Here is a 23,355-nt window from a genome sequence, read left to right as displayed (position 1 = left end):
TCATTTTCAGGAGTAAATGCCCCTAAATATCACGGTGATGACATTAAGTGGAGCCATTATCACAGCTTTAAGGTGTACTTGGACTCACCTGGCAGGTGAAGAGTAACTTTTTTAGAGCAAACCAGTGGCAACAGAGCATCTGTTACCAGTCCAGTTCAAAAATAAATAATGGAAATCATAAGCCAAAATTTAGGAGAATTGTAACCAGCATGGGGTAGGAATTCGGTGTCAAGATCTAAGACTACCCTCATCCCAGCTTTATCTTTCTATCTTGAATCTGCCTTGACCTCTGACCCAATCGTGGGGACCATAAAGGCAAATATTTACGCTTGTCCAAGGAGAGAATGAAAGCCAGAGATTATACTTAGTCCAAAATGTGTACACCGGCCTCCCCACTATTCATCAACACAACCCAGGTCACCACTAGAGTTTAGCCCATCACCAGAAACTAAAAGGAGCTCTATCTGAGGCTCCTTTTACAGGTGCCTCCTCTTTGATGGTAAGAACTTAGGAGGGTGATAGTCAAGTTACTTCTTTTTGCCTTGCCTCATCTGCAGCATGGACATAATAATATTTTCCTTCCAGAGTTTTTAATAAAGAAAGAAATGAGAATATATCTGCAAACCACCTGGGTCGGGGATTCATGTATTTTTAGTCTTCAATGAATATTAGTGATACCATCATTAGCAGTATCATCATTAACACCATTATTGACTAAGTCCTTTTTATACATACTTCTAGGAATAGCTGTAGGATATCCTTGGGGAGCTCACCCAAGGCTAAGCAAGAATTGATAGAACCTTTGATTGGCCTCAAAGCAAAACAAGGAAATGAAAGGGGGAGGGGAAGGGCCACTGCAAGTTACTGATAAACCCACAGGGCCTGTGAGAACTGCAGACCAGAGCAATCAGCAGGAGACTGAAAATAACACTGGCTTTGAAAATCGCTGCCATGGCTGGGACCTTCCCTGATGAGTGACACACCCGAGGGAACAATGATCATGAGAACTGATGGAAGCAGCCACCTCGGGGAGCAATCACTGGGAACAGCAGACAGGGTCAGGCAAAAGGCTCTGAGATCTCCACCAAGGAAGCGTGACTCACTCTCCAGGGAAAGGGGTTCCGTTTGTGTTACAGCACCCGGAGGTACGTGCAGCAAAGGGGCTGATGATATTTCTTTGTAATCCTCCTCAAAGCCAAGTTCCATGTCTGATTCATCTTTTGATTCCCTCACAGCACCTAGCACTTTAATGGCACCTGGTAATTTTTAAAACAGTAGATATTCAAAAACATCTGTCGGATAAAAAAAAATTTTTTTTTAACTTTAGCTCCGAGTATTCTGATTGGTTAAAACACCTAAAGTCACTAGATGGTAACCAGTCCCTTTGTAAACTGTAATCAGATCTTAAGATTTTTCAAGGGATTTTGTCAAACATCGTATCTGAACTCCAGCACACGTTAACGAAGAAGGAAAGAGAAACTGCTAGATGCCACCACCTCACATCTGATGGTGACACTGTGGTATAATGAGTCATTCCCTCTACAATGAGATTATTATTTTTATATAGTAGTGTCCTTTATTTCTGAAATGATATCATTCATGCCAATTGCTCTCTTTTAATAGATACAAGAGACTTGTTTGACAAGTCCAAAGTGCAAACCTCATTTAAATATTAAAAATTATTTTATATATTTGAGGCTACAACTGATATCACTTACCTCAGATTTTGGTTAGCCTAGAGAAGTCTCTGCTTTTGTAGTCACCCCAAAGTTGAATGCTGTTATGCCCAGCAATGTACACAGTATCCTTTTGTTGTCTGAAACTATGGTCACACTACATAGTGTATAAAGTTTAACTGGATATCTACAATGTTCCAGGCATTCTACTTGCTACTGGAGTTAGAAGATACAGTCTTCCTTCTACCTCCTTACAGTTTGGGAGGAGGCAAGGAAAAGTCCGTCAACCATTCTTGATTTACAACAGTGCTATGAGAAAGGTAAAACACACCCAGTGTTGTGAAAATACATGAGAGACATACATCAGAATGCTCAGATGATCTGGAAGGCTTCCTAAAAGATGGTGCATAAGCTAAGTTTTGAAGAACAAGGATGGCATAGCTTGAGTTGCTTTGTTGAGTTGTTTGTTATCCTACTTGATAAACAAGAGTTAATTTGTTATTTTAAAAGAACGCTCTCTTACACCTATTCTCTTCCATTTGCCTGCTAATCAGGAAAAGAAATCAAAGTCCATGAAAATCTAGAAGTCACAGCTTTAAGAAAGTATCGCTCTATATACAATTATTAAACGTATCGTATAGCTGATTTGTGTGCAATTCCATTAACTTTGACAACCATGGTACCAACACATGTACAACAACAAAATCAGTAATTCTTCAAGGATGTGCCACACTGAGAACTTGGCCCTGATGGTTTCCACTGATGACTTTGTCACGGCAATGCTCCTCAGTGTGAGAGCCACCAATGAGCCTGGTCTGGAAACTCTCATCTAGGGCAAAATAAGGATCTTGTGCTAGAATGTAAATCAGTGCACTGCTTCCTTCCTTGAGAAAATACTCCTATGAAAGAAAGTCAGCTGGTTTACACTGTGGCACAAGCTCCTTATGATGTCACAAAACAGTGACAAAGTCTGCGGACCAGTATTTTGAGTAGCACTGATTTAAATGAAAATCACCCAAACAGGACAGTTCTCTTTCCCTCACACCCAATGTTGAATCCATCAGTAAGTCCTACATGTACGAGCAGGTTTTGTGTCCAGCCTACCGCCATGTTTTGTGCATATCCCAAATGCAGTTTCTTTGACCACCTCTACCACTACGGTCATAGTGCAAACAATCCGTAATCTCACATCAACTATTGCAACAGTCCACTACATGGTTTCTCTGCTTCCGTCCCTGCCCTGTGATAGTCTCACCTCCTTGGCAGCCAGGGTGAAATTTCCAAAATCATCAACTGGACCAGGTCACTACTGAGTTTAACAAATGACCTGAACATTCTCTAAGGACCACTTCCTTGGTTCTCCTGCTGCCCCACTGGCTGCTGCTCCTCGGGCTCCTTGCTTTTTCCGCCTCTGCTTCCCATTCTCTGAATGTTACTCTACCCTGAGCCAGTCCTCAGATCCCTCCTCTTTTTAATAAGCATACTTCTATTGTTCCTCAACCTCCAGGCTTGTCACGCTCTATCACTTGATCAATATTGTCGGAATATCTTTTCTTCAAAGCCTTTATCTGCATATGTCCTTAATTGTTGATTGTCCCCACAAACTAGAATGCAGTGTCTGTGAAAGCAGGGATTTCTTCGGATTTATTCACCACATCTTTTTTCTATGTTTGGCAAAGAGTGAGCAATCAATTTACATACTGAATGAAAGAATGAATGAATAAAGGAGTTGGGAATCCTTGAAATTAATATGGAATGAAATCTACAATTAGCTTGTTATCCAGTTGGCTGAAGTACATTATGCAAAAATGTATATGAGGGGTGGGTTCCATATCAATTCCAATCAGATGCTCATTCACGCCAGGCTGTAGGAGATGTCTGGACCTGCCATGTACTTTCATGAACCAGATGTTGCCCCTCTGTGACTGACGTTGTTCTGCACTGGAATAGCGCCTCCCTTCTGTCAAGTTCTTTACTGCAAAGAGCAGAGAATGCTCAGGTTTTCTGTGCAAGGTTCATAGTTCAGAGTCCCCATAAACTTCTGCAAACCTAGTTCTTTCTTGTCTTAGTTTCACAACACTGAAGGAGGCTCCGCATCTTCCAGTACACTCTGCCTTCCACAAATGAATTCTCAATGCCCAGGAGCCCCAGCTGTAGGGCCCAGCCAGCAGCCTCTGCATTCTACACAGGCATGGCCACCGCAACAGGGCGTGCTTCACACCTCACTCCTTTTGGTAGAAGAACATGCAGACTGCGATCCAAATGCAGAGGAAACTCCACTGCACAGAAGTGTGGATTCCAGCCACTCTCCATGTGAGACCGCAAAGCATCCCATGGCTGGAACAGCCCAAGGGGGCTCTGTTCTCTCAGCTGAATATACTTATAGAAACGATAACCCATAACACCCAACACTTGGAAGCAAACCCCAAATTTAGATGTGAATGTTAATTTCTGTTTATTAAGCAATCTCTTATGAATACAAAAGTCAGAATTGTTTTTGTTCTTGTTTTGTTTTTGTCACCAAGGTGATCATTTATTAAGCCACCAGTTCACTCAACACAGCACAACAGAGTTTCATTACCCTCATGCTACTTCATCCTGTGCATCATTTTTCTTTCAAAAATGTGGTATTTTCCCCCATTAAACTACCTGGGGAAAAGAAACCTACTTTTTCTATTACAGGAGCACAAGGGATAATAAATGCCTCCGTTTATTCCATGATACCCTGTGGAAAACTGGTGTTTGTTGTGTTTTCTCCTCTAAATGGAAGTGAGCTAACCAAGATGCTTCTTCACATGCTTGGAGATCCTACAGACCATACCCTGGAAGATGACGTTTTCTGGTCACCGAGTTATGATATGCAGAGTACGTCTTCTTCTTAGCCTAGTAACCAGGTTCTATTATTAGCTAAAGGGCTTATCTTATAACCCTTCTTAGCAGAAACTATTATCCACGAGACAAGCATCCACGTAAAATGAAAGGAGTCTAAATAATGCCTCTGATTCCCCTAGACTCCTTTCAGCCACAAACAACCCTAATTTATAGATGTTTCATGTAGCTCTCCATAACGAACTCATGAAAAAACAAGCCACTAGCATACACTTGTATCAGAAAGGGCATTAGAGTTCCTCTGCTTTTCTGCTTTCCACTTTCGGTTCACAGGACACAGGAAACACTCGGTTTCATGACCACACTGTGTATCTTTCAATCCCCGTCTTTGAAAGGAAATGTCTGTAAGACACTGATACCTAGGACACCAGATGGAATGAAGCTGTTGCAGAATTGTGCACAAGGACGGACTCACATTTTCTAGCCATTTAATGTCCAAATGAGAAATATAATGTCTTCCATTGCTGAGGTACTAGAAATAGAGGATAATTTGTCTTTTATTACTTTTACTGCTTGTCCCTCTACTCTTGTTATTCATGTTAGAGGCCGTTACTGGGGTTGTAATATCTTATGTGTTGAACAAAAGACCCTGGAAGGCCTCGTGGTGAAAGCAAATGCATAACAAATACATGTGTCTGTGGATTTCAGATGGCAAGGCTGTGACGAGGAATCAGCCGGCTACCGTTTCCGCCTGTTTCTGTAATACACAGTGGCACTGAGAATCCTGTTTTTATACATAAGAAAGACAAGGATGCTACTACCTCCAAATTTAGTTTAAAAGATCCAGTGCTACTTTAGCATATCCTTTGGTCTCTCTTACAAACTCTTTCTGTCTCAGGGCAACAGAGACTTTCAAACCCTTCACTCTACATAAGGGGACATCTTCAGACCTCTCCTTTCCTGCTGCCCCCTCAGTGCAGGGACAGTTTACGGGCGCCACGAATGCTTTAATTATTTTATTTAAAAGTAACAAAAACCTAACCTAAATTAGCTTAAAGAGGAGTGAAAACAAAGGGGGTTCACGCAACTGAAATATTCAGGAATCTCACTGACTTCGGGTGTGGTGGGATCAGTAGGCTGAAACCTGCCTTTCCATCTCATCTCCATCTCCTGTGGGCGAGTGGCATTTGGAGGCAGGCCATTTGATAACAAAGACAGCCAACAGGAGCTCGACATACAAATCCTGACAACTCTGTAACCCCCACGAGAAAGGAAGCATCATCTCGTGTTCTGTGAAAACCCCAGAGAGCGCTCTGGTCATCTCGCCGGCTGAGATCACACACACAGGCTCCTTGAACAAACCACTGTGGCTAGAGGTGGGGGCACGCTGGCTGGCCGGTCATGTGCCCAGCCCACAGGGAACAAGAGCAAAGGAGGCAGCGAGCTCCACTCCCAGCACAGGACTGAGAAAGTGGATTCTGGGGTGGGGACAGTCCACAAAGGAGTGCTGTACATAAAAGACACATTTTCCTGGAAGGACCTTCTCAAATAAAGAACCTAAAATAGAGAACCAAGCCTTCTGATGCTATGGGCAGCCTCTGAGGCTCTTGCTGACATCATGTGTAAAGATGCCAAACACACAGAAAAAGGACTCTCTGTAACTGCTTTAATCACCTCCTCTGGATATCCTGGTCTCAAGGACCTTTCAAAGCCCTTCATACTGTACAATCAATAAGCAGCCTATGTCTTCTGTGTACTAGGTACAAAGAACTGGGGTACTAATAATGAGCCACTTAAGTACGGGGGTGCTGGCCATTTCAGCACACGCTGCCTTAGCGTGTGCTCATGTGAAAAGGGCAGCAGCTGCACGTAAGGGGACACACAGACCCCAGGCTGACAGCTTTACAAGGAAGAGTGTTCCTCTTGTTCATGTCCAATGTTTGAGTATCCAAAAAACAAAGTCTGGCTACCCAGGAGAATGATACAATGATGTGGTAACTAATTCCTCCCCACTGGAAGCTAACCCTAAAGATGAGACAGAGCTGCTCCAATTGACTTGTGGATAAAACGTTATCACTTCAAAAAGTAAATCCATGCACTAAAAACGGTATTTTACATGCCTTACTCAGATGATCTAAATATTGCAAGAATTTTTAATTCAGAGTAGTGGGTACGAAGGCCAGGTAAACATCAGCATTCAATACTACTTCAGTCCATATTTTCTAATCAAAAGGAAAACTCATAAACTGTCTACAGATTTAAATGTGGCAGAGATTATCATCCCTAAGAAAGGGCCAGTCAGTTCAACTCAATTACAGCAATAACACCTCCAGCCTTTTATAATGAGGCCCAAATAAATAGGTAAACAATGGCAGCTAACATAAAAGCAGATACCTGAGTGATTTTAATGGCTTTTTTTTTTTTTTTTAAGACTGAAGATAACGTTCACAGCTTTTCTAACGGAAACTTTACAAAGAAGTCTTCAAAGGCAAATGTCAAAGGCAAGTGGTTTAGAATTCCCTCAGTTCAGAACCTCAAAGAAACAAGTAATTTAATCTTGGCACTGACACCAAAAGCTGGCTACCCAGAGGTGAAGGAATATTTGTAATAATGTATAAGTATTATAACACCTGTCATGTCCACCATGTTTAAATAGCAAACCTTTTGTTTTTAAGTTGCAGGGCATTCTGCTTTTGCTTAATGTTATCTGTTCTCTTAGAAAAGAAATATCATTACCTCTGTGTCAGTAAAGGAGAGCTGATCATGTCATCCTCTGCCTCAAAGACCCAAATCTTCAGCTTGGCCAAGAAAACCCTGTGTTGTCGGATGCTGGCTTATCTTTCCCCTTCCTTTTGGTCCCACTCTCACCCTGGATCCAGCCACAGGGATCATCTTTCATTTCCTCATAAGTGCTGAGCTGTTTTCTCTGCTTGCAACACCCCTCTACTCCTGCCCCCAACTCCAGCCATGCAGCCGTCAACCTAGGGAACCCCTCCTTTCTTGGGGTCAGGTCCCTCCCTCTTCTGTAAGCCCCCCACTGCATCTTCCAGTCCTACAGCCAACACTCTTCCCCCCAACACCCACAAGGGCAGGGACCATGTCTGTTCTGCCCCTTATTACACTGTCAGTATTCAGCTGACCACCTGCCACATATTCAGATCCCAAATATTCCTTAGAAAAATGTTCCATTGCAGGCTAAGATGAATGTAACCCAGTAAGTACATTTCTGTCAAGATACACTTTGATTTGGCAGATTTCACAACAATTTGCGTTTTTGAGCTCATCAGTAAGGGCACTGCAGTAACTTCAGGAAATTTGGAGAATACTGTGAGGTTTTGCAGACCAGACCTAGGTCAATGACAGAAATCAAACAAAAGCAGATTTTATTCCAAAAGAGGCAAAACTTCCTTTCACGGTTGTCAAAAATGATGTAAGCTATTAGGAGATATTTAGAAAATGTACCTTCTTAATGGATATGCATCTATGTGTAAAATACACCCCTCAGAGGAGCAATCCTCCCATTCCTCAGGGGTTCAGGTGGGTCCCTGTTTGCCCACTCTCACTACTGGCATTTAAGTCACCCAAATGGCTCACTTTGGCATGACAGCATTTAGAATAAAATGCAAAAGATAGTAAAAGTAAAAATACAGAAATCTTGGCAAGGGATCTGTGTTCATTGAATGTTATCTTGCCTGCCAGGACACTGAATCAAAACTAGAAAAAGAGCCCTGACCACTGGCTCTGAAGTTTGACATTAGTCCTCCTGGAATTCACAAGCACCTACATGGAACCCACCAGACTGACCTCGGTTAGAGCTGCCTGTCTCCGCACCCACGGTTCCCCAGGCCCAGAGCCATGAAAGTGGGATGGGGCTCTAAAACCTTGACCCCCTAATAGGCAAGGTTAAAATGCATCACACAGGGTCCTCATTACAAAGGCTGTGTTGGCCTCACTAGAGGAGAGGCAGGCCTCTTAGAGGGGCCACACAGAATCTACATATTCTCAAAAACACATCCATTGTACTCATCAGTTGACATGAAACCTGTCAGAACCAATGTTTCCTACAGAACAGCACAGCCAGCCTTGGCAGATAAAGCACACATGGGGAGTGTTGAAATACGCTCTACAGCTCCAGCTCTCTGGACCAGGTTATTTGCACTGAGTGGAATTGACTACTGAGAGTCCAAGAAAGGTTCTAAATTACTTTGTGATGCTACAGATCCCTCTGTGAGTCTGTCCAAGCCCATGACCTCTTCTAAGAATGAGATACATAGGATTACAAAGGAAATGAACTACAATGGAATAGTTATCAAATTATAAAAGAATGAGTCTGTGACAGGATACATGTGTCTCTTTTCTTTAAATAAATCAAAAGATCTAACAGCAGATCTAATAATAGCCACACTTTCAAAGCAGGGTTGAGCATACATGATTTTTTAAATATTGGCAAACAACTATAATGGGATACGAATTACCTGTGACTTCCGTTGGGGACAAAGTCACAGGTACTGCTGATGCTGAGTGGTTTGTGACCTACACCTATAATGAAGGACAACGCTAAATTTCAGCTAGAGGTCAATAACAATAAAGACGTCATTTTCTCTAACCAAGTTTGTGTACTAACTGAATTCTGTCCATGCCTGTGAACTACAGGTTAAGAATCCTTGTTAGAGAAGTATGTGAGATGAATTCTAAGGATCCTTTAACCTCGAAGAATCTGTGATCAACTTGACATAAGTTTAGGGTAGGGAAAGAACTGTAGGTATATTTTTAGAGACCTGTGAGTTTCAAAAATAGAATAGTTTATAAATTAATGGTATTTTATATAACATAATGAAAAAAAAAACCCTCAGTCATATGTAAGACTGCTTCCTTGCTGGGCAAATTATGACCTGCAAGTCTCCCCTAGCCTTACAGTCACCCCTCGAAGTACTCCTGCTTTCTACATAATTCTCTTGATTTACTTCTGAACCTTTGCATTTTCTCAAGTGCCATGTTTATCATGAAACATTCATGGCTCCCTCCCTGATGGTCACTCTCAATGAACATGGGCACAGCGGGAGGCCAGCACTTTCCTTTTATTCCTTTTTATTGTCATGGAGAATTCTGTGCTTCGAAATACTATCCTGATTTGTTTATCCATTCCCCGACTGGCGGACCTCTGAGTTGTTTCCAATATTTAGCAATGACGATTACAGCTGCTCTAAATGTTTGAGTTCCCTGGGTCACCCACACTCTCAGGGCCTGTGAACCTTGGCCTTGCACTGGCTGTTCCTCAACTTTTCTGCCCCTGCCTCCTCCCATGGCAACCAGACTATCTGGATCTGCTGCTGATCTCCTGTGCACCAGGGCAGGAGCCTGGGCTCGGGGGGGGGGGGGGGGTTCTGCCCCTCCCCCAGGGGCATAAGGCTTTTTGTCCACGAGAAAAGAATCTGGGGCTGGAGGTGGGATTTCACTCCTGTTCCGAGGGGCAGCCTCTCCCTAACAGTGCACCTGTGGAACCAATGGGGTCTCTCTCTCTCTCTCTCTCTCCCTCTCTCCCTCTCTCCCTCTCTCCCTCTCTCCCTCTCTCCCTCTCTCCCTCTCTCCCTCTCTCTCTCTCTCTCTCTCTCTCCCTCTCTCCCTCTCTCTCTCTTTCTCTCTCTCTCTCTCTCTCTCTCTCTCTCTCTCTCTCTCTCTCTGTCTCGTTAACTTCTCCGCCCTCAGACTCTCTGGTAAGCACAGAGCAGAGGCCCCTAGGAAAGAACTTGTGAGAGACCACAGATTCCCCTTCAGTCCGTGCTCAGGTATTCCCAACTATCCTGCTGGTCCTCACTTGATTTTTAAGAATTTATGAAAGATTTTAAAAGCTTTCTTCTTACTCGCTTTTTAAAATCTTTTTATTGTTATCTTCAGTTGTGGTAAAATACACCTAAGACCAAGTTTATCATCTTCACCTTAATTTTTAAGCATACCACTCAGCAACATTAGGCCCACTCATGTGGCTGCACAACCATCACCACCATCCACCTCCAGAACGCTCTTCACCTTGCAAAGCTGAAGCTCTGGATCCATTAACCAAGAGCTCGCCATTTCCCTCTCCCTCCAGCCCCCCAACAATTACCATTCTACTTTTTTATCTCCATGAATTTGACTCTTCAAGGTACCTTATAAAGTGGAATCATATAAGAATTTGTCTTTTTGTGACTGGCTTATTTCACTTACATAATCTCTTCAACATTCATCCACGTTACAGCATGTCTCAGAATTCTCTTTCTTTTTAAGGCTGAGTAATACTCCACTGTCTGCATACGCTGCATTTTGTTTTTCCATTCATCCATCCATAGATGGACACTCGGCTGCTTCTACCCCAGGTCTACTGTGACTCACGCTGCTACGAACACGGGTGTGCTCTTCTTTTTCACATTTATCTACACTATTTCCGGCACAAGTCCTATTCATGTCCTATGTCTCCCTAGGGGGACTTGTCCTTCTTTGGACTTCTGTTCACTTGCATACCCTATGACCTCAGCTGTTTATGGACCCAAGACAAGTTATGTTTTGTCTATTATCCAGCTTTTTCTCATGGTGATGGTGGAAGTGATTTCTTGTGGCTTTCTCCATTTTAAGTGGAAACCAAACTTCTGAATTTTATTTCATCAAAAAAAAAGTAAGGAAACAATGCTGGAAAGAGTGGGAAGAGGGAGGAGAGAGAAGAGGGAGGGAAGTCTGTAAACGAGATGTCCCCCCTCATCCTCCACAGCGTCTAATCTAGGAAGCCAACAGACAAAAGTGAGTATCAAGGTCTAGAACCCTAGGTATGTATTTAGGACCACAGGAGTAAATGCCAGAGGAAAGTGGCGGCTTCCTATGAACAGGAACTGGAGGTGGTGGGCACTGGGGGAGGAGACTGCTAGTCTCTATCATATCCCTTGTAGAAAATGTTGACTTTTTAAACATGTAAATGTATAAGACTTGTTGAATAGTTTTAAAACTCCTTCAGTATTATAATTGACTCCCTGAGATGGCAAAATGTAAAAGAAAGTCTGTAAAAAAAAATATTTTCTTCTTTTTGGAGCCTGGGTCCTATCACAAAGAGAAGCGAAAACAAACAAAAACAAAAAAACTGGAGAAATAACTCCATAAATTAATTTGACATTCTATCAATGTAAGAATTTACCTTGAAAGCCAGAAAAGCAATTTTGAATTGCTTTTAAAGGATAATTCGGAAATACATAGGATCTAGGAACTGTAAGCAATGCAAAGCCATATTTATATGCACAATTTTCCCTTGTCTCTGGGCCAACGGGTATCTTCTGAACCAACAGAGAAAGGGAGGACTCTTACCCAGAATAGGTGCCTACAGGTCTCTATAGTGTAGAGGAATGCCAGAAACAGCAAGGAAGAAAGTCCAGACAAATGAATTGTCAGGAGAATATGACACAGAAACGTCCAAGTCTCAATCATGTATATATACTACCTGCTTGATTTTTTTTTAATATCATACCATTAAAAAATTTAACTGCATGAACTTTTAAGGGAAGCTTTGTGTCAGTATTTTATATGGAAACTAGCACTTAGCATGAAAGAAGGTAAAATTAAAATACAATGAACACAAAATAGCATATTGGGCTTCTGAAAGCTTTGCACCTGAAGCTGACTCTTTACGAAAAAAGGAAGATAAACATGTATTCGAGATTCTAGTTTTAACACTAGCACCAAACTGAAATTTCCCTTTGGCCTTAATAAGAAACACTAAAAGAGAACAAATTCAAAATCCTTTCAATTCAGTTCAATACATATCCATATGCCACCCAATGTCATCTTGCATAAAACCAGTCTTAGTGTCCCACACTGGGAGAAACACTGCTTTAGCCAAAGTCCCCTCCAGTCTTCACATTAACCCATTAATTTCAAAGGTTCAGGGCTACCTTTGTTGGCAAAGGCAGCCTAGGGGAGGAAGGAGATTAAGAAGAAACGTCACTGTCCACCTCCAACACTATTTTTCAGTTAGTAAAAATGAAACAAAGAGAAGGATACTATGTGAGCAAGGTAATCCTAGGTAACCAGAAGGCTATGGAGAAACAGTAAGAAGGAATATGGCAGGGCGGATAACGATCAGGGAACAACTCCAGGCGAACAACTTGAACACTATATTTGCAAAGCAGACTCTGATTAAACAACACGTTCACACAACAAATAGTTATGGATCTTGTGCTTTGTGTGGGACACTGCACAGGCTCCGGGATTGTTCTCTATCACTACCGTAGTATACCTCTGAAATATTTCTCTATGCAATAACTAGAGACGATGTATGCCATGTTACTTCTCTTTCCACCAACATACAATGCCGTGCTCCATGCTTAGTAAATGTTTTTGGGATCACTATCGTCCTATGTACTCCTAGAAGAAGAGAATCTTGAACATGGACCATTGGGCAATTATCTAATCAAAGTTCCCTTCCTATTTAGAAATCTCTTCTACACCATTCATAACAGATATCAATGTAGCTTCTGCTGAGTGTCTCCAGAGATAGGGTGTCCATGAACTATTAAGGTAGCTCATTCCTCTCCTGAACCACAATAAGACAAGACTGTTCTTGCTTACAGTGAGAGAAAATTGGCTTCCCTGAAATTCCCAGCTATAGGTCCTAGTTTTCTCTAAACAAGCAACAAAGATTACATCTTCCTTCCTCTCGACATTTGGAAGCTCATACTGTATTTATCTTAAAATCCTCTTTGCCAATTTTATAGTCCACAGTTCAAAAAAACTGCTCTTAGAAAGGCAATTGTTTTCCTACTAGTTCTCCAGTTGACACATGATCATCTGGAAAAGGGTGCTAAAAATCAGGCATGATTCTTCAGATACAGCTTTATAACAGAAAATAATAGGTTACTACCCCCTCCCACTCTTTAGACCTAGCTATGTGCATTGTTGTTTATTTTACCCACATTACATTCTGTATGAGGTTGGGTAGCGTCCCTCCAAATTTCACATCCTTCCCAGCTTCTCAGAATGCGAACTTATTTGGGATTGGGGCAGTAGAGATGCAACTGCTTACGTTAAGATGAGGTCACACTGGAACAGTGTGGGCTTTTAATCCAATATGCCTAGTGTCCTTGTCAGAAGAAGAGAGACACAAAGTGCACACAGGGGAGAGAGAAAGCCATGTAACGATGGAGGCAGAGATTAGAGTGATGCATCTATAAACGGAGGAACAGCATGGACTTCTGGCTGCACCAGAAGCTAAAAGAAACAGACTCTCCCCGAGAGTCTTCAGAGAGAGAATGGTCCTGCCAACACCTTGATTTCAGACTTTTATCTTTCAATCTTCCAGAGAATAAATTTCTGTTGTTTTAAGCCACCCAGGGTGTGGTAATTTGCTACAGCAGCTTTGGGAAACTGAAACAGTATTGTTGTCTTCCACATAGAAACTATTTAGGTAATACACTCATTTTGTTTGTTTTTATTTTTGTTTTCCTTTTTCCCTTCTGTAACTCATTATCACAGAATCAAGTTGTTCCATCCAGAACAGTATGTCTGTCCACTATCATCTGTTCCCTTCCTTCCAGTAGCTGCAGATTATGGATCATGCCTTGATAGCTTCCCGGGCCCATGAAACACAGTGCTGGTGGACTGCAGTCAAGATGCCCTTCTCTTCCCCTGAACTTACTCCTTCTGTGTCTCCAAATTCTGAGTCTTGGGCACAGTGACACAGTGACAGAAATCAGCATGAGATTCCTCAGGCCATCAGTGGGCTATGCTTTCCAAGCATTTCCTCCAATTCCAGGAACTCTACCATAACCATCCAATGAATTCCCTACTGCTTAAATTAACCAGAATCAGTTTCTATTTAATTTGGTTAAGGAATTCTGATAAATTACAAAACTGAAGTTTGAATTTTGTTCTGTTGAGTTTTATTGCTCATCTTATGGCGTCTTACCACTATGAGTAGGTTCCACTGAATTGTTACCTTCACTCCATTCCCCCCCACAAAATAATCTAAAAAATTAGCTCAAACGTTGTCTATGTACAGCTATCTATAATGGATCTGTTATGTTTTTTTGCAAGTATGTGTGCTTCCATCTAAGAAGAGGAAGCTGATGGAAAACATAAAAGAAATTAATGTACAGTTCGCAAATGGAACTCTAATAACCTTTTTAGTTTCACTCCCATTAACAAGGAACTGGTCACATGGTTTGAGCCTTGAATCAGATCCTACCTGGAGCTAGAGACAGTCCCCTATTCTACTCAGTTACACATTCATGAAGTCTCTCTCTCTCTCTTTTTTTTCCATAAGCCACTTGAAACCAGCTTTTCTGATTCTTTACAGTGAAAGAATCTAAACGAATTCAAGTATAAATGATTACTTTCAAGGGCGTAGCTGAAGTGTGGTAAATTATCAGTGTACAAGGACAAAGAAGGGTGCCAGACATCATGCTAAGATCTTTATTTGCTTATCTTACTGAATCAGCACAAGAATCATACCCATAATTGGTGGGTATGATTTGTAAAAGAAGGGAGAAGCTGAAAAGTCAAGTAATTTGTCCAAGTTTTCACAGCTAGTAACTTAAAAAGAGATTTGAATTCAAGTTTGTCTAATTCTAAAGGAAATGTACTTCCAAAGTTTCCATCTGTCCGAGCTTTCAAGTTTAAGTCTTTTATTATTGCAATTGATTATATATCTTTACCATAAACTACAAATAAGACAACAACGTGAAATAATGTCCTTTACAATTTACAAAGTACTTCCAGCACAAGTAGGTTTCTGCATTTTCGTTGAATCTGAAACTCTTCAAGAAACCACAATGGCAACAACACTGAGTTTATTTAAAACAAAAACAAAACTATTAACTTAGCAACAGAACCATCAACAAGGGTCAATGTTCAATTTTCTGATCATTATTAGCTATAACTTAGTTAAAGAACATTATCCATGTGGCATTTTTGTGTTTGTTTTTAGATAAAACCCTAGTTATGTTCATGCCAAAAGGAAACAAAGATATGACTGATCATTTTGATCATTTAGGTGAACAGCTAAGTTGAACTATACAAATTCAATTAGAGATCCGTTGATACCTTTTTTATTTCCCTATAAAAGACCTGGAATATAACAACTGAAAAGAGAGGTTCTTGAGCTGCATAAGCCTTTTCAGGTAAATAGAAGAATTACGGATTTAACTAAGAAAATAATTGTGCTTTTAAGGTGGAGAATGTTTGGGCGGACTTTTAAAAACTGTAGACTCAGCTAAAATGATGCAGAGTGATTGTGGACCTTGGGCAAATCACTTCATAATTGTGAGTCCCCAAGACCCCACTAGTCAAAAGAGGACATCAGATTACTTCATCCCCAAAACTCTTTCCTGTGACCTACACCTCTTGCCTTTTCCCATCTCATTTGCTCACCAATGGCCCCACTGCTCCCCACTCCTGGACAGTAGCCATTTAAATTCCAGCATCGCCAACACTATGTAATAGGCACCTTTGCTTTGAAATTATTTCCTCTAATCCTATAATGAACTGTACAGAAAAAAATATATACATATATCCATTTCCAAGATGAGGAAATTAGAGCTCCATGAAGTTAAAATAATAATAATAAGTCATCTAAAGTCACAAAACTGCTAAGTAAGAGTGTCAGCTTTGCAAAACTCTGGATCCTCCTGAAACTGCTGTAACTTTTCCTTACAATGGGTGGCCAGTGTTCTGGGTAGTGTTCAGTTGGCCTTTCCCAAATACATCAATTGATTCACAAGCCCAGTCACAACTCTAGTTCAAATCAAAGTGTTCAAATCAGGCTTCATAATCCAGAAGCCTGAGATCTATATTTTGGTCTGTGGAGTCCCAGGCCAACGTCAAGTACCATGCCTGTCTATCTGCGTGGAAAAAAGGCTGCTGCCAGCACCAGTAATGGTGCTCCCAATGCGAAACAGCACAGCTCTTCTACCTTCTTCAGAAGGACAGGGACAACTCTAAATCACAAAACTAGAAGGCATTGTATCAGCCAGCTTAGCCTAGTATTCAGACTCCAAATAATATCGCATAATGAATATTCCAGAGAAAGAAGAGACATACTATTTACAATGAGGGCTGAAAGCCCCAGGAAATGTTCTAGGCTATTTGTTTCTTAAGATGAATAAGCATCTATGAACAAAAGCAAAACGTTCCACAGGCAAGGTTACCTCTTTCATGCATTGCTGCTGCTCATCCTTAACAATAAGTGAAAATGAAATGAAAAACAGAAACTCTTTTTGCCTTTGCTACAGCATAAATTTCAAATTCCTGTTGTGTTGTTGCTGTTCCTATTTTTTATCTTGGTGAGGGCAACATACACTGTTTAACAATATTCCCTCATATTACCCTTCTTCCAGCTGGGCAATAATTCACCTCCATAGTGACCAGCAAGTTTGTGTACACGTAAGAGAAGTGGCCATGTTATTTCACTGCCCTCCTCCCAAATACTTATACTCCAGTAGTTTAAAGCATATGTATTATCTAGTCCCCAAAACAGCAGAGATGGTCAGTTCTGGAATCTTTATATTTGTTTCATCAAAATAGTGACACAATATGCTCAGTCTTTGAAAGTGTGTAACCTTTGTGCAAACACCACTGACAGAACTGATTTGAAATTCTGCTTTACTCTAACCATCAGTACCCGACGGCCCACTGCCTTCTTCTGTCACGGCTATCACAAGTGTAGAAGGGCACACGTCCATTCAACAAGTGTCTGCAGGGAAGGAAACCATCTCTCCTTGCTCAGAGGTCAAAAAAAATCAATAACTATTTCCTAAAGAAGGGAAAAGGGAGACAAGAACTGAGCCTTTTCACCTCAAACTGCTCACTCCCTCCTTGTCTGACCTGCAGAGAAATCCATGTAACTGTTTCCCCCCAATGATTTCTTTTGCCTTCTGCACTTCACCACTTGTGTTCTGAAGTATTTTCAAGAATCAAGCTCTATATCTCTACAGTCTCTCCAAATTTAATGAAAACAAATACCCATCTTGTGTTTCCTTTTATAGATAGACTTCTGGAGACATATATGGAATATATGTATATTACTCTAAATGAACTTGGTTTTGCAAACCAGTTGCCATGCACAGTGCAGCTCGGCAAGGCAAAGGCAAGAGTCCCAGTGCCTAGACTAGAACCTACTACTGTTGAATACAAATAGGATTATCATTGGTTCCAATCATATTCTCCAGGCTTCACACAGTCCATATAACACCAGTGTTGCTCACATCAAAGTTCTGTTTTCCTCAGTTCTTTCACTATGCCTTTGGGAAGAGCAACTCTTCCAAACAGCAAGAATATGCAACTGAACAAGGCAATTTAGGGATGCAAGTAGAAAAGGAATGAAATAATGCCATTTGCAGCAACATGGGTGGACCTAGAAATGATCATACGAAGTGAAGTAAGTCAGTCAGACAAAGACAAATATCATATGATATCACTTATACGTGAAATCTCAAAAAATGATACAAACTTATTTACAAAACAGAAAGAAATTCACAGACATAGAAAACACACTTCTGGTTATCAGGGGAGAGGGGAGGAGGGAGGCATAAATTAGGAGTTTGGGATTAGCAGATACAAACTACTATGTACAGAATAGATAAACAATAAACTACTACTGTATAGCACAGGGAACTGTATTTAGTGGCTTGTAGTAACCTGTAATGAAAAAGAATATGGAAAAGAATACATACTGAATAACTCTGCTGTACCCCAGAAACTAACACAACATTGTAAATCAACTATATTTCAATAAAAATTAATTAATTAATTAATTAATTTTAAAAAACAGAGATGCAAGCAGAAAAATTAAAGCTGTCTTTGTGGAGAACAAGGGCTCTCCCCTCTGCCTTTTTCCAAGAGAGACGTACAAATCTCTGTTCCTCTTAGAAACAGGAAAGAGCTGCTTGTGTTTGCACACACAGGAGAAAAGGAGGGGTTATTGGGTGCCCCAGAGACTCAGCAGGAATCTTTTCTGCTGCGTGAATTCCTGAGGGACTGAGGGACAGTGACAGGTAAGGATGGAGGGAACAGTTATTGGAACAAAAAGGAAGTAACCAGCCCTAATGATGATCCCTTTAGAATGAGTTCTGAAACCAACCAACCCATGAACAGAAGTGCTGGCCAGGGTCGGGGGAGTCAGGGAGAGAGGGTAGAAATACTGACCAAATTTCTTTAGTTTCTCCAGGCCTCAGTGTGATCATGACAAAGCTTCTGTCTAGTACATGTTCTGAATAGGAGACCTTAGAACAGTTCCCTGATCTCATTACATTTATGAGTGTAAGCTATTGTCCCACCTCCGTGGGCAGTGTATTGTGCTGCAGGCTAGAAAGGTTCGCTTTTCAATACCTGCCTTGCTGTCGATTTCAAACTGAAACTAAATACATGAAAATTATATGGGATTCTTACCTCCCTGTGTAGATGTCTACAAATACTAAGGTTTCATTTTGGAACATTTCATGAAACTTCTAATAAGTATTCAGCTAACGTTTTTCTCTGATTCTGTTCAATCCCTCACTACATGAAGAATTTATTACTTGTAATTTAAATTAAATATTAATTAAAAAATTAAAGCTATGTATTTTTAAAAGCAATTACCAAATGAGTTCAGTGGAAAATGCTGTGGCAGAACAATTTTAATTTATTTTCATCAAAAAATGTTTACTCTGTTCATATGTATACTGTATATGTCTTTTCAAACACTCCCAATCTACTGAAGGATTTCTTTTTTTTTTTTTTGGAAGACTGAAAAGTTCTGCTAAAAGGAAACCTCTTTAATTTCCTTAAAGTAACTGTTTAGGAACATGGGGCCATTTTGCAAAGAAAGTCTCAATATTAACTATTCTTGATCTTCAAGACAGACTTCCAGTAGGAATGTCTGAAAGTATCCTGATGGGAGTTGCTCTTCCTTCTGATCATGTCTTGTTCTAATCCAGGGCTCCTCATCCTCAGCAATGCTGACTTCGGGGGCTGGATAGTTCTTTGCTGAGGGGGACTACCCAGTGCATTGCAGAATATTAGCAACATCCCTGGCCTCTGCCCACCAGGTGCCAGCAGCACCCCTCCCCTCAAGCTGTAACAACCAAGAACATCTCCAGACATTGCCAATGTCTCCTGGGGGGACAAAACTGCCCCTGTTGAGAACCTATTGTTCTAAGCCTATCAATAGGACCCATCCCTGAGGTAAGAGAAAGTGATTTCTTCCACTTTGACTAATATTTCTCTCACTCATTATTTTGCTTCATCAAGCCATTTCACCACTTTTTTTTAATGCCTTTACCTTAGGGCTGCAAAGAGTCCACAGATTATTTCCTAAAGCATACCTGAGCTTTGGAAACAATCCTCCATGAAAATGATTGTTAAATTAGGCTTCTGAGGACTAGGAACCATTCCAAGGGTACAATTCTTTGTATTTCAAACACAGGAGGTGAGGAGTGGGGAGGGAAGGGTTTTCTCATTCTGCACTGAATTTGGCATTATATAAATGAATCTTTCACCTCCACACAGGCATAAGATCTTCAGGTGCCAGAACTCTATTTTTATGTGACACCCTAATCAATTTGTCCAACTCTCCTTCCTCCTTGACTCCTAAATAAAAAATAGGCAAGCATATGTGGCTATGTTTATTTGAACAGCACTCTGGGGAGAACAGAAATTAATGAATAAAAAATAATTTATTTTACCTTCACCACATGTTCTAATAATAATCAATGAAAAAAAATTGTAATAGAAGCAGAAAATGACAGCACATGTCTTTTTATCCAAACTTTTCACCTTACAGATAATCCAGAATCATGGACATATTTCAAAAGGTATATTTCAGTAGTTACTATGCTAGAACTGGGCCTGACACTGTCACATGGAATAAGATGATACACCCCGGGCAATTAAAAGCTTGCTGTTCTTTCTACTGTATTCCTCCACGGGCCAGTGATCACCTGGCAAGACAACCCACACCTGGGTCCTCATTGCTTTTTTAGTTTCTCACTTCCCCTCATCTGAGTCTCTTCCCTGCAATCTGGATGTTCAGAATTAATTCTGATGATCTGCACACACAATCTCAGAGACAGCCCTCCTAGCCATCAGCAGACAGTAAGTGGGTACAGCTCTCCCTCTCCCTTCTTTCCATCCTTCCACGGATGGCGCAGGTTGCCAGAGTCGCCTTCACCCTCATTTCCCGTACCTGGTAAAGTCTCCCTTAAAATATGGCACCGAGAAGAGAACAGAGCCAGCTGGATGGAGTCTGAAAAGCCATGGACATGGTGACAATTCCCACTCTGCCACCCCCTCCCTTCCAGTTTCAGATCTGTACGCTGCAGAAGCTTCTTCCCCCTCTTGCAGTTAGTGGAAGAAATATCTGCTAGTCTAAGAGGTGCTTTTCCATAAAGCTTTTTGCCATTGATGCTTGTTTATTCCACTAATCTGGTCTTTTCCTTTTTAAGTTACATTTACCTGTGGGGAACTCGGGGAGACCCAGTTCCCTGTAAGTGCTGATCACTCTGCCCCGTTTCTGGCCTGCAGGGCAAATCACCGCGGGGCAACATCACCCTGTGACCTGCAGGGGCAGCAGAGTGAACTGCGGACCCCCACAGTGATGCCCTAGGGAAAGATCGGTGGAATCCAGAGCCCCTTTGATCGCTGGGACTCCTCAGATTCCCTCTGGCAGAGGAGGGATGGCAGCGTCCTCCGGGTACCGAATCAGAGGACAAGACCAGCAGCGTCAGGTTTGCGGTGTGCGAGAGCCAGGAAGAGGTTAGCAAAGAGCATCATTGGACGAGCAAAAAATGTGATCCTGGGGAAAGGAGGCAGAAGAGATGCAGGAAAGCACGTTTCCCTTAATCTTCTCCCCGTGCCGCCTGTGGAGCCATGGATCTCCCCGTCATGGAGACAGACTGCAGCAACACACGCGACCCCGGGCAGGCAACACGCACACAGGCGCACACATAGGCATACTTACACGCCCCGCTGCGAGTTGAACACTGCAGACTTCTGCCTGACTTCCCGGCCCAGAACACTATACCTCTAGAGCGAGACTTCAGATTCCCGTGGCCTAGAGCAGAATCCACTCCCCCATCGCCATGCCCCGCAACACACACATTTCAGACCTTACAGTGCTCTCCGACGGTTCTGGGAACCACTTAAGGGAAGCACCGGCAGCGCCCCTGTAAATGAATACCTTCCCGGTTGCCTAATCTGTCCAAATCTACAAGTTCGTCTAAAGCGAGCTGCCCTGTGAACAAGCCAGGTGGAGATGGAGGAGGAGCCCAGGGTGCAAGTGAATCTCAGAGAACCGCTACTAAGTCACTATTCAGGAAGCCGCACGTAGTAGCCTCCATTCATTCCTGAGCCTTTCGGCCTCACCAGCAGCCTGGTTCCTCCGCTTGAATCTCGGCACCGCTCCCCTCCGCCCCTTCACCCAAATCCCTCAGTGATTTTCCTACTGGCCCTTTCAGGCTACTTTATTCATCCATCCTCTGAACAGCCAGTTCCCAACATTTGGCCTCGCCTATTCGCTCCGAAGACCTCGATCCAAGGCTGCCTCTCTCCATCATTATATCGCCCTGACCTGGTACAGATTCCCCATATTATTCGAGTCCACTCGTTCACCGCAGCCCACAGCCCCTTCCACCGGCGTCCTTTGCTCTCGTTCAAATCCGCTTTCCACGCGCCCCACTTTCCATCCATCTTCCCTCCCGCCGCTCCGGCCAGGACACTCTCACCCTCTGCTATGCCTCCCACACTGCGTTCTCGCGCCACTGCCACCCTAAGCCCCGGAGACATCCTGCTTCCCCTCTGCGGCTGTTCTCGGCGGGGCGCCCGCATCCCAAATCTATCCTCCCCAACCCCGCACCAGCCCGCTCTCTCGCCGCGTGGTCCTCCCCTCTCCCCAGGTTGGCCTCCTCGGCCTCCATCGGAGTCAATTCAGCCCCCTGTTCGAATATCCCAGGGACCACAGCTTGCAAATTGGCCAAGAAGCTCGCTGAGGCGCCAGGCACGGGAGGCACTGGCCGGCCAGCTCTCCGTAATGCCAGCTCCGCCTTTTGCCTGCCAGCCTGGATTGCCCCGGGCGCCAAGCCCTCGCCCCACAGCCCGGCCGCCTCACAAACTTACTTGCGGGTCGCCAGGAGGGGGCTGCGGTGAGCGGCGGCGGGCCCCGCGACTGCGAGTGCGCCCCTCTCGGCGGGGCTGGGCGGCGCGGCGCCGGCGCTGCGCTCCCGCGGCCGCGCGGTGAATGGGCTCAGCCTGATGCAGCCCGGCTCTGCCCCCGCCGCCGCCGAGGCCGCCGAGCGCTTCCAGACATGCTCAGTTTGAAGACCTGCCCGCGTGGACGCTACCAAGAGCGAGAAGCGGCGGGGGAGACAGAAAGGAGCCGTGCTGGCTGCCCGCCGGAGGCTACCACGCTGGAGGCCGGGAGGGAGGGGGGCGACGTGCCACTAAAAATAGCTCCTGCGGAAGCCACCGCTCCGGCTTAAAGCGCTCCCCCGCGCGTGTCCTCGCCGCCCGCCCGGGATTCGGGGCTCGGGAACCTACGCTCGCTACCGGACGGACCGGAGAGCGCGTCCCGCTGGGTCCCTGCCGGTACTCTGAACCCCACCCCGGGGGAAACGGCGCTTCCCACACAGGCACCTGCGGGTTTCGCTGGAACTAAGCTCCACGTTCCCCGTTTTCGGGCTCCCGCCTGTCAAGCAGCCCTAATTTCAGATTCTTGCCAAAGAAATGAAAGAAAGTTGGGTTAAAGCGATGAAAAAGCTCTGTGATAGTGATACTGGCTTCATACTAACAGAGAATTAAAATTTTGGAGATGCTTAGTTTTGCTGAAAAGAAAAATGAGGAAAGGAGGATGATGATCAACAGCCAG

The 23,355-nt window shown here is 43.1% G+C and overlaps 1 protein-coding gene across 3 annotated transcripts in view; it reads right to left on the bottom strand.

Annotated features, from left to right (window-relative positions):
• Window positions 1-22,754, bottom strand: part of OXR1 (oxidation resistance 1) — a 380,568-nt gene extending 357,814 nt beyond the window's left edge. The window contains exon 1 of one of the 3 annotated variants that reach the window (XM_074352622.1): window positions 22,608-22,754. The gene's annotated coding sequence lies outside the window, so the exon portion shown is untranslated. The remainder of the gene's footprint in view (window positions 1-22,607) is intronic. The other 2 variants (XM_074352619.1, XM_074352620.1) reach the window with 2 other exon arrangements.
• Between the last annotated feature and the right edge of the window lie 601 nt (window positions 22,755-23,355).

This window comes from Camelus bactrianus, chromosome 25 (genome assembly GCF_048773025.1).
Source record: "Camelus bactrianus isolate YW-2024 breed Bactrian camel chromosome 25, ASM4877302v1, whole genome shotgun sequence".
Lineage (NCBI taxonomy): Eukaryota > Metazoa > Chordata > Mammalia > Artiodactyla > Camelidae > Camelus > Camelus bactrianus.
This window is presented reverse-complemented; position numbering and strand designations above follow the sequence as displayed.